This window comes from Carlito syrichta, unplaced genomic scaffold (assembly GCF_000164805.1).
Source record: "Carlito syrichta isolate Samal-C Ts95f unplaced genomic scaffold, Tarsius_syrichta-2.0.1 Scaffold304743, whole genome shotgun sequence".
Classification (NCBI taxonomy): Eukaryota; Metazoa; Chordata; class Mammalia; order Primates; family Tarsiidae; genus Carlito; species Carlito syrichta.
The window spans coordinates 418,501-428,510 of record NW_007248839.1 but is presented as its reverse complement, the minus strand read 5'-3'; positions in this window follow the sequence as shown (position 1 = coordinate 428,510).

The window sequence follows — 10,010 nt, the reverse complement described above, 5'->3', positions numbered from 1 at the left end:
AAAAGCACCCCAATGGGGGGGGCGCGGGCAAAGGAGGGGCAGCGGCGTTTTCTTACATCTAGCGGCTCGCCTCTTCATGACACGGGCAGAAGGGCAGATTCTTCCGTTATTTGGGTTGAGCGTCCTATTAGTCTAAGATTTCCGACCGGCATTCGTGGTTTAAAAAAAAAAAAAATCGTGGCAGGATCTTACTTCGGTAATTACCTTTCTTGGAGAAAGTGGAAATCTAAAAAGAAGCTATAACTTGTGAGGCTTCTCCGGGATGATTTCCACACGTTGTTTGGTAACTGTGCTTGTAAGTCCCGCGTGCAGCTGGTGGTCGAGGTTTTTCTCTCTCCTATGACACTCTTAAGCCTATGAGTAAAGGAAGAGGAGGGGACCCCAGGTTCATCCCAAGTCTTGACAAGTTCGTGGCGAGACTAAACCTCATCTTGAGCCCTGTCCACTCTCCACGAATCTCTGGGACGGGTTCTCTGCCAACGCCGGGCTGTATTTCAAGTGTTTCGGTCTAGTTTTGGACATGGCGGTGTAACGTTCATTTTAAGTCTTAACCCGGAGAGTAGGTGTAGAATTTAATCTTACTTTGTGGTTGGGGTCAAACGTGGTAATTTAGAACAATTGCCAATCAAAGCATGAAGAGGTGGTTTAGCAGATAATGCTTTTTTAAGGGAATTAGTTGCTTACTCCTTTTAAACAGAGTCTTTGGTGAGAGTAAAATTTCTCTTCTGCGGTGCAGGAAAACAAGTTGGTGCTAGGTGAGTCCTTTTGGTACCTTATAAAATAGTATTTGGCTAAAGTTATGTCGGGGTGCTGTCTGATTTCAAAGTAGGATGAAGTGTTCTTACAGTGGAATTCATTGTTGAGGGTGTTTGTCCTGTTCATTCACACGTTTGTCATTGATTTCTAGAGGTGAATCTTTTTAAAATATATATATATTTTAAAATGTGAGGTACAGTTAAGGGTTAAGTATACAAATATTCATTGTGCAGCTACCCTTGTTGATGAAGTGTGGAGGTGAATCTTTTAAAGAGGTGAGGACTTGTTTGCTTTGTTTTGCATTTAGACTCTACCTCCACTTGTCAAAATAGATAACTTTGTTGCCTATCTTTGACCTTCTTTCTTTTCTAGGCATCTTTGTTACAGTGAAGTCACTTATTCCGTTTTTAAGAGAATCACTCAAGTCAGTAACTTTTTAGTCTAAACTTTCCCGAGGTTTATCTAAAAAAGGACAAAACATGATGAGGATTCACCCATGTGCAGATAGGACATTTGTTTTTTGGGTTCAGGAGAAAAATGCTTTTGATTGCACTGCTCATCAACTGGAGTAGCCTTCTGTCTCTGTCTCCTTGGTTTTGAACACACGTTGGAGAAATTTTCTTCCCAGTGATAATTTATTGCCACATTGCATTGTATCTGATGTGTTTATGACTTTGCAGTGATGAGGCTCAGAATAGCAAATTAGGTTTTATGTCATTTTAGCCATAATCTGCGTTCCTTTCGGTTTTAGTGCTTTTCACTAATTTTATCTCTTAGTATTTGTCACCAAAATATTTTATGCCTTTAATGACAGATTGCACTTTTTTCTCAAGTCAAGAATTTCAAATCAGTTACTGGCATTTCAGATTCATGTCTGCAAGGAAAAGGTTGGTGGTGTTGACTAGATACAAAGCACATGGCTTCTTCAAAATAAGTGGAGTGATTGTATAAAAGATTGGGGAAGCTCCTGGTGTCATTTCCGGGTCATTTGCATAGTCTTATGCTGTTGGCTGTTAGTGCCATTCCTGGCAGGGTGGACAAACCCCTCATTTGCTCCAAAATAAAGGATTCACCATGACCATACTCTGATATTTCAGTATATTATTTTCCTATTTTATCTGGAAATTTTTCTTAGCCACACTTGCACTAGAAGGGAAAAGCCATTTCAGCTGGGTAGAGTGTTTGTTTTTTCTTTGTAATGGATTTGAATAAATACCAAAATAAGGAAGCAACAATGTATTCAAACCCCAGTTCCTGTGGTACCTGCAGATATTTAACAAAATGGAAACTTTACCTTAGAATTAGAAGTAGTCCCTTGATAACTGTGTTTGACTAACCCATGGCATGCATTCTCAGGTTTGTGAACTGCTGCCTCTTAATGCCTTCTGTTTAGTCACAAATTGTGCATGATTAAATTTTAATTGGTATTAATTTGGTAGTAGATTCTATTATTGTGCTTTTTCTTGATCAGTGATGTGTGAGCAAGTAGCACTTCGGAAAGCTGGGTTTTAAGTAAAAGGATGCATCTGTGATGGAACTTATCTAATCTACCATTTATTTGTATATGTAACCATCACCAAGTTTTAAAGTGCTTTACCGGGTTAGTGCTTTTACAGGCCTTTCCAGCCTCTTAGATTACTACCTCTGGATCTGAGAGAAAGTCGTTTTCAGCTAAGTCAAAGCAACTTTAATACTGTCTCAAGGATTCATTGACACACCCTGCTTGCCACCTTGCCTATTTACACTTTGCAATTGTCTGAGACTATTGTGTTTGTGTGTGTTTTGTTTTGTTGTATTAAGCAGTTTATGTGTGCTTTGCTTGGTTAATACTAAACAAACCACAGTAATGAAGAACATTTTGTAACTAAAGGCCTAGAGTGAATACCTTTTAGTTAGGGTTTGATTTTCAGTGTTTGCCTGAGAAGTCATCAGTAGCCATATTATTTGAAGATTGTAGGAAATTGTAAAGTCTGGTCTAGAGCTTTTATTATTTTTTATGTCCCATAACAGGAATTTTGTAGTTCAAATTGAGGATTTTTTGTTTTGTTTTGTTTTGAGTTGGAGTTTCACTCCCACTCCATTGTCAAGGCTGGAGTGCAGTAGCATGCTTGTGGCCACCCCAGCATTGACCTGCTGGACTCAGGCTATTCTTCCGCCTCAGCCTTCCAAGTAGCCCTTCTGAGTAGCGGGAACTACAGGTGCATGCTGCCACACACGGCTAATTAAAAAAAAATTATATTGTAGAGGTGAGGTCTCACGAAGTTGTCTGGGCTGTCCTCAAAACCTGTGGGCGCAGGCAAGCCCCTCACCTTGGCCTCCCAAAGTACTGGGATTATGAACTTGAGCCACCGTGCCAGACCCAAATTGAAGTTTTTACATTCTAGACCTTAACCTGAAAGCAAAATAACTGTTTACTTAACTCTGATTCAAATAATATCTGAAATGAGGTTTCTTTCACCATTTATCAGACTCGGCCTACCCTCTGTTCAATGATGGTTTAACAATTTATGAAGAGACTTGAACCAAAGTTCTTTTCTAAAATCTTAGGAATGTTAGCAGATACTGTAATCGAAAAGCTTACTACAAAAGGAGAAACAGGCTTCTGTCCATATTTTTTTTTATCCCTTGAGTTGAAGTCTCACTCTGTCACCCAGACTGGAGTGCAGTGGCACACTCCCGGCCACTGCAGCCTTGACCTGCTGGGCTCCAGTGATCCTTCTGCCTCAGCCTTCCAAGTAGCTGGAACTACAGGTGTGCGTGCGCTACCACGCCTGGCTAAGTTTTTGATTTATTGCAGAGATGAGGTTTCACCAAGTTGTCCAGGTGGGTCTCGAACCTGCAGACTCAGGCAATCCACTCATCTTGGCCTCCCAAAGCGCGGGATTACAGTCTGAGCCACCGAGCCCGGGCTTCTGTCCATATTTTTACTTGTAAATTTTAATTTTTTTCTAAAAAGGGGGTTCAGAATTTGGGAGGGAGAATTGAGGAAAAAATTAGTAATTATAACGTGTGACACCTATTGTAAGTATTTTACTAGATAGTTTTCATCAGAGTCAGCAATATGTTCTTTCTGTCAGAAATGTAGGCATATTCTGCCTTGTTCTGTAATACATAAGAGCTGTCTTCTCAGAATTGCCAGCAGTCCATGTGTTATATGTGTATATAATTGCTGTTTGCTTTGTGTTTTTTTTGTTTTGTTTTGATTTTTGCTGTTAGCTTTTTCTTCCCAAAACATACAGAATTGGAATGAATAATAACAAAATCTCCATGTACCCACACCCAATATCCACACATGGTCAATATTATTTCTTCCATGTTTCCTCCATTATTTTGAAGCAAGTTTATAATTTCAACCTTAGACATTATTATGTATCTGTAAAATATAAGGACTTTAAAAAAGTAACAATACTAAAATTACACTGAAAATAATAGGTATTTCCTAAATATTTGTTTAATTGCTTTAGGAAGTGTGTGTGTGTATCATTATATATGTTGTTAGACTTGATTTCCTCACAAAGGGAGAAGGCAACTTAAGTTCATAACACTGACTTAAAAAAAAACTAATATAGTACTTCATTGTTTTCATAAAGTATGCTTAATTTTCTCATCATTTCTCACTAGTACATTGGGGGAATTTTTGTATTATTATTATTGATAAACCAAAGTCTCACTCCGTGACTCAGGCTGGATTGCAGCAGCATAGTCATGGCTGCTGCAACCACAACCTGATGGGCTCAGGCAATCCTTCTGCCTCGGCCTTCCAAATAACTGGAACTACTGGAACTACAAGCATGTAGTTTTTGATTTATTGTAGATTCGAGATCTCACCAAGTTTCCTAGACTGGTGTCAAACCCCTGGGCTCAGGCAGTCCTCTTGTCTCCACCTCCCAAAGTGCTGGGATTACAGGCACAAGCCAGTGCACTCAACCCCTGTATTTATTTAATTCAACAAAAATGTATTCCTCTTGCTAGTTGTGGTGGCTCACACCTTTAATCCCAGCACTTTGGGAGGCCAAGGTGAGAGGATTGTTTGAGGTCAGGAGTTCGAGACTAGCCTGGGCAACAAAGTGAGGCCCCACCGCTACAAAAAATAGAAAAATTAGCAGGGCATGGTGGTGTGTGCCTGTAGTCTCAGCTACTCAGGAGGCTGAGGCCGGTGGGTAGCTTCAGCACAGGAGTTTGAGGCCTCAGTGAACTGTAAGAGTGCCACTGCATGTCACCATAGGCAGCAGAGTGAAACTGTCTCAAAAACAAAAAACAAAAAAAAAGTGTTGCTCTAATGGTAGTTAACAGTATAGCTATAGCACTTGGTCCTAGAGTGCCATCAGTGTTGGTGACAGATACGAAAGAGTAAATTCATTTTTCCGCCTAAGTAGATAGAAGATTACCCCCTTTGAAAGTAACTTTACTTTCACAACATAATGTGATAAGTGCCACAGTGGGGAAAAGTATGGTTGACCTTTGAACAGGAGAGGCTTAAACTGAGTGGGTCCACTTATACACAGATTTTTTTTCAACAAAATATATTAGAAAAATTTTTGGAGATTTGCAACAATTTGAAAAAGCTTGTAGATGAACAGCATAGCCTAGAAGTTATTAAAAAAAAAAAAATTTAAGAATGAGCTAGGTATGTCCTGAATGCATACAATATATGTAGATACCGGTTTATTTTATCATTTACTACCATAAAATATATACTAGCCTATTATAGAAGTAAAATTTTTCAAAAGGTATGCACATAAACTCAGACAGTACATGGTGCCATTTGCAGTCCGAAGTAAAGATGCAGGCGGGTACTGTGGCTCACGCCTGTAATCCCAGCACTTTGGGAAGGCCAAGGTGAGAGGATTGCCTGAACCCACTGGTTCAAGACCAGCCTGGGCAACTTGGCAAGACCTCATCTCTACAATAAACCAAAAAATTAGCCAGGCATGGTGGCATGTGCCTGTAGTTCCAGTTACTTGGAAGGTTGAGATGGAAGGATCACCTGAGCCCAGCAGGTTGAGGCTGCATTGACTGTGAGCATGCCACTGCACTCCAGCCTAGGTGACAAGAGTGAGACTCCGACTCAAAGAAAAAGAAAAAAAAAAAGTAAAGATGCAGTATTGAATCATAACTGCCTAAAATTGGCTATAGTACATACTATACTACTGTAATAATTTCATATTCACCTCCTGTTGCTATTGCAGTGAGTCAAATTGCAGGTTGCAGTGAGAAGTGATCTATTGTGGTTCTTGCATATTTTTCACTGTGTTTAATGAAATACTGTAAATCTTGAATAACACCCTGGGACCCACATGCAGTGATAAGTACCGGAGATTGAGATCTGCAGCTATAGTTGTCCACCATTTTGAAGGATTCATCTTGTAGATAGATGGTGTAAATATAGGCTATCAGTGAAGATACTACAGTACTGTAAATGTATTTTTTTCTTATGATTTTCTTGATAACATTTTTTTCTCGGTCTTGCTTTATTGTAAGAATACAGTATACTAGCCTGGGCAACATAGTGAGACACTGGTTTCTACAGAATATTAAATAATTAGCTGGACATGGTGGCACATGCCTTTACTTCCAGCTACTTGGGAGACTGAAGCAGGAAAATCTCTTGAACCCAGGAGCTTGAGGCTGCAATGAGCTGTGATTGCACCACTACACTTCAGCCTGGGTGTCAGAGTGAGACTCCTTCTCTTTAAAAACAAAACAACAAAATGCACACACACACAAAATATCCAAGATATGTGTTAATCTGCTGTTAATGTTAATGCCAAGGCTCCCAGTCAATAGTAGTCTATTTCGTAGTTAAGTTTTGGGAGAGTTAAAAGATATCTTCAGATATTCACCTGTTTGTGTTGCTATAAAGGAGTCCATGAGGCTGAATAATTTACAAAGAGAAAGACAGATTTATTTGACTGGTGGTTCTGTAGGCTATGCAAGAAGCATGGCACTGGTTATCTTCATCTGGTGAGGGTCTCAGACTGCTTCCACTTAGGGTGGAAGAAGAGAAAGTTTATGTGGCAAGGGAGTGGAAGCAAGTGGCAGGGATGGGTATGCGGACGTGGATGCCAGGCTCTTTTCAGCAACTGGACAACTAAGATTGAGAACTCATTCCCACAAGAGTGGCAGCAAGCCATTCTGGAGGATCCACCACTCCACCCCAACACCTCCTACTGAGCCCCACCTGCAACATGGGGATCAGATTTCAACAAGCGGCTTGGCAGGGCCAAATAAACCATATCCAAACCTTAGCAGTGCCCCTAATCCCTGTCTTCAAAGGTCAACTATATAGGGCGTAGTGAATGCTCAGGACAGGCCTCTCAAAGTGGCCATTAAATACTAACGGGACCTAAAGGGATGGTAGGAATTAGCCTCAGGAAGAAGAGAGAGAAGACAGATGATAACTAGCATGAAGAAAGAGCTGGAGGAAACCAATGAGACTGCCATATTGTAAATAGTATTGTAGCTTTTTGTTTTTGCTGGGTGAGGGAGTATAAATAAGATAGCTAGGAACCTGGTTTTGAGGATTTCATTACTGTTGGGAAACAGTTGGAGGTTTCTGAGCAAGAGAGATGTTTACTATCTGGCTACTGTGGAAAATTGAAGTTTTATCAGAAATTTGTGTAGTTAATAAACTAATGAACCATGACTGCAAAAGTCTGTGTGATAAAATTAAAAACATGGAACTAAATGACTAGAAAGTGTGATCATAGTGTAGCTGAAACATAAAACTATGTTATCAGGGACTGAATCTTTATTATAAACTCTTTTATTAAAAATTATCTCTGACCAGGCATGGTGACTCATGCTTGTAATCCCAGCACTTTGGATGCCTAGTCGAGAGGATCTCTTGAGGCCAGAAGTTTGAAATCAGCCTGAACCACATAGGAAGACCCCCATCTCTACAAAAAATTTTAAAATTAGCAGGCATGGTGGTATGTGCCTGCAGTCCTAGCTACTTGGGAGGCTGAGGTGGGAGGACGGCTTGAGTCCAGGAGTTAGAGGCTATGGTGAACCATGATCATGCCACTGCACTCCAGCTTGGGTGACAAAGAAAAAAAAAATTAGCTCTTTGAATAATTGGGTTTTTTCCGCAACACAATGAATTTAACTTTTACTTAAAATATTTGCTTCTAGCTTGTTGTGTACAATTAAACTATTAATGGTGGAAGTGATAATATAGTGTCTAAAAACTATAGTTTTTTTCACCGGTAAAATTTCCAGGTATTCCTGGATTTTAACAAATACATATGACAGTTGAGGTATTGCAGTAATACTTCCTATTTCAGAATATGGTAAGTCCTCATTTAACGTGTTCAGTAGGTTCTTGGAAACTACTGCTCTAAACAAAGTGACATTTAACAAAATCAGTTTTATCATCGACTGATTAATATAAACATGACTTAAGTTTCTTTTTTTTGAGTTGGAGTCATTAATATAATACATTAGTATTAGGGAATTGATTTTACTGTTTATGTTTCCCTCAGTTTAAACCATAAAAATTGTGTTTTTTTTAAACAAAGGTAAATAAACGTTTGCTACAAAAGATTCAAATTTAACACGAATCTAAACAGTGAACATTTGTTCTTGCTTTTCTCTCCATTGCCAAGTCCTCCCCTAAAATTTGAAAATCAGCGTGCATGTTTCCAGCCCTTTCCTAATAATTTGCAGACACGTACACATGACTTTTTCTTTTTTTTTACATTTTTGCTTATATTGTGGAATGTTTTCTTGTTGGTACATATGTGATTCCTGTTGGATATGCAGATTATGCTGAATTATTTTGCCATTACCAACCAAGCTGCAGCAAACATTTTAGTATATATCTGAGCCACTTGTAGATAGGTTCCTAGAAAGATTTAAGGAATGCACACTTCACATTTTGATAGATGCTGTCAAATTGTCCCTTGGCCTTCTAGTATTGTTTGGAGAGGAGTGTTTTTTCCCAACACTGTCTAAGGCCAGATATTTTAATGTTTTGACAATTTGACATTGTTTAAAATGATGGAAATTTGCAGTTAAGATTTTTTTCTAGTCAGATTTCTGGAACTGGTTGTATTTCTGGATTATTTTAACTGGTAGTTAAAATTTGATGAGATTGAACTCTTCTGGTCACTGGTGTTACCTTAAATTTGTTAATAGGATAAATCACAATTATGTTGAGAGTTCTGGTGTCCTCCCCTCCATGATTCCTATGCATCCGCCTTTGGTTATCAGGTTACTAGTTCCATGGTGAATATTCAGTAAAGAATTAAACATTCATTCATAAAGAATGAATTAGTAGATATTTAGAGAACTTGCGTGGGCATTATTTTGTAATAAACTTTATATCTTTTAGGGATTACTATTAAATGCAGACAACTCAGAACTCGAGCAGTTGGCATGATTATATCCAAAAGTAAGATACTAATTCTCTGGGTTTATTTTTGTTAAAATCACTGAAAACTTGATCTGAAGCACCCAAATATGTACTATGAGTTTTTCTGTATCTCTTGGTAATTTTTTATTTTTTGAGTCGGAGTCTCACTCTGTTGCCCAGGCAGGAGTGCAGTGGGCACGGTCACAGCCACCGCAGCCTCGACCTGCTGGGCTCAGGCGATTCTTCCTCCTCAGCCTTTCAAGAAGCTGGAACTACAGGTACGCGCTACCACGCTCGGCTAATTTTTAAAATTTTATTGTAGAGACAAAGTCTCGCCAAGTTGCCCAGGCTGGTCTTGAACCCCTGAGCTCAGGCAATCCTCTCTCCTCAGCCTCCCACAGTGCTTTGATTACAGGCTCGAGCCACCGCGCGTTAATATTTTTAAACATCCTCATTCCCTGGGAAGACTTAAAAGAAGCAGTCTTAAGTAGCTAAAGTTTTTTTGTTTGTTTTTTTAAATTTTTTTTTTTTGTAGAGACGAAGTCTTGGTATGTGGCCTAGGCTGATTTCATACTCCTGGCCCCTAAGTAGCTTGGATGCCTTCAGGGCAGGTCATGTGGTTGATCTCAGGTTTCTCCCCTCATATGGGGTGATTGGAGTAGATTAGTTAGCTCCTGGTTAGCCCCACAGACAGGGATGTCTTATTTGACCTACATAGTGCCTAAACACATTGAAATATTAATTAGTAGTATTTCTTTTTTTTTTTTTTTTTGAGTTGGAGTCTCACTCTGTCGCCCAGACTGGAGTACAGTGACCTCACCGCAGCCTCGACCTGCTAGGCTCCGGCAATCCTTCCGCCTCAGCCTTCCAAGTAGCTGGAACTACAGGCGCGCGCTAC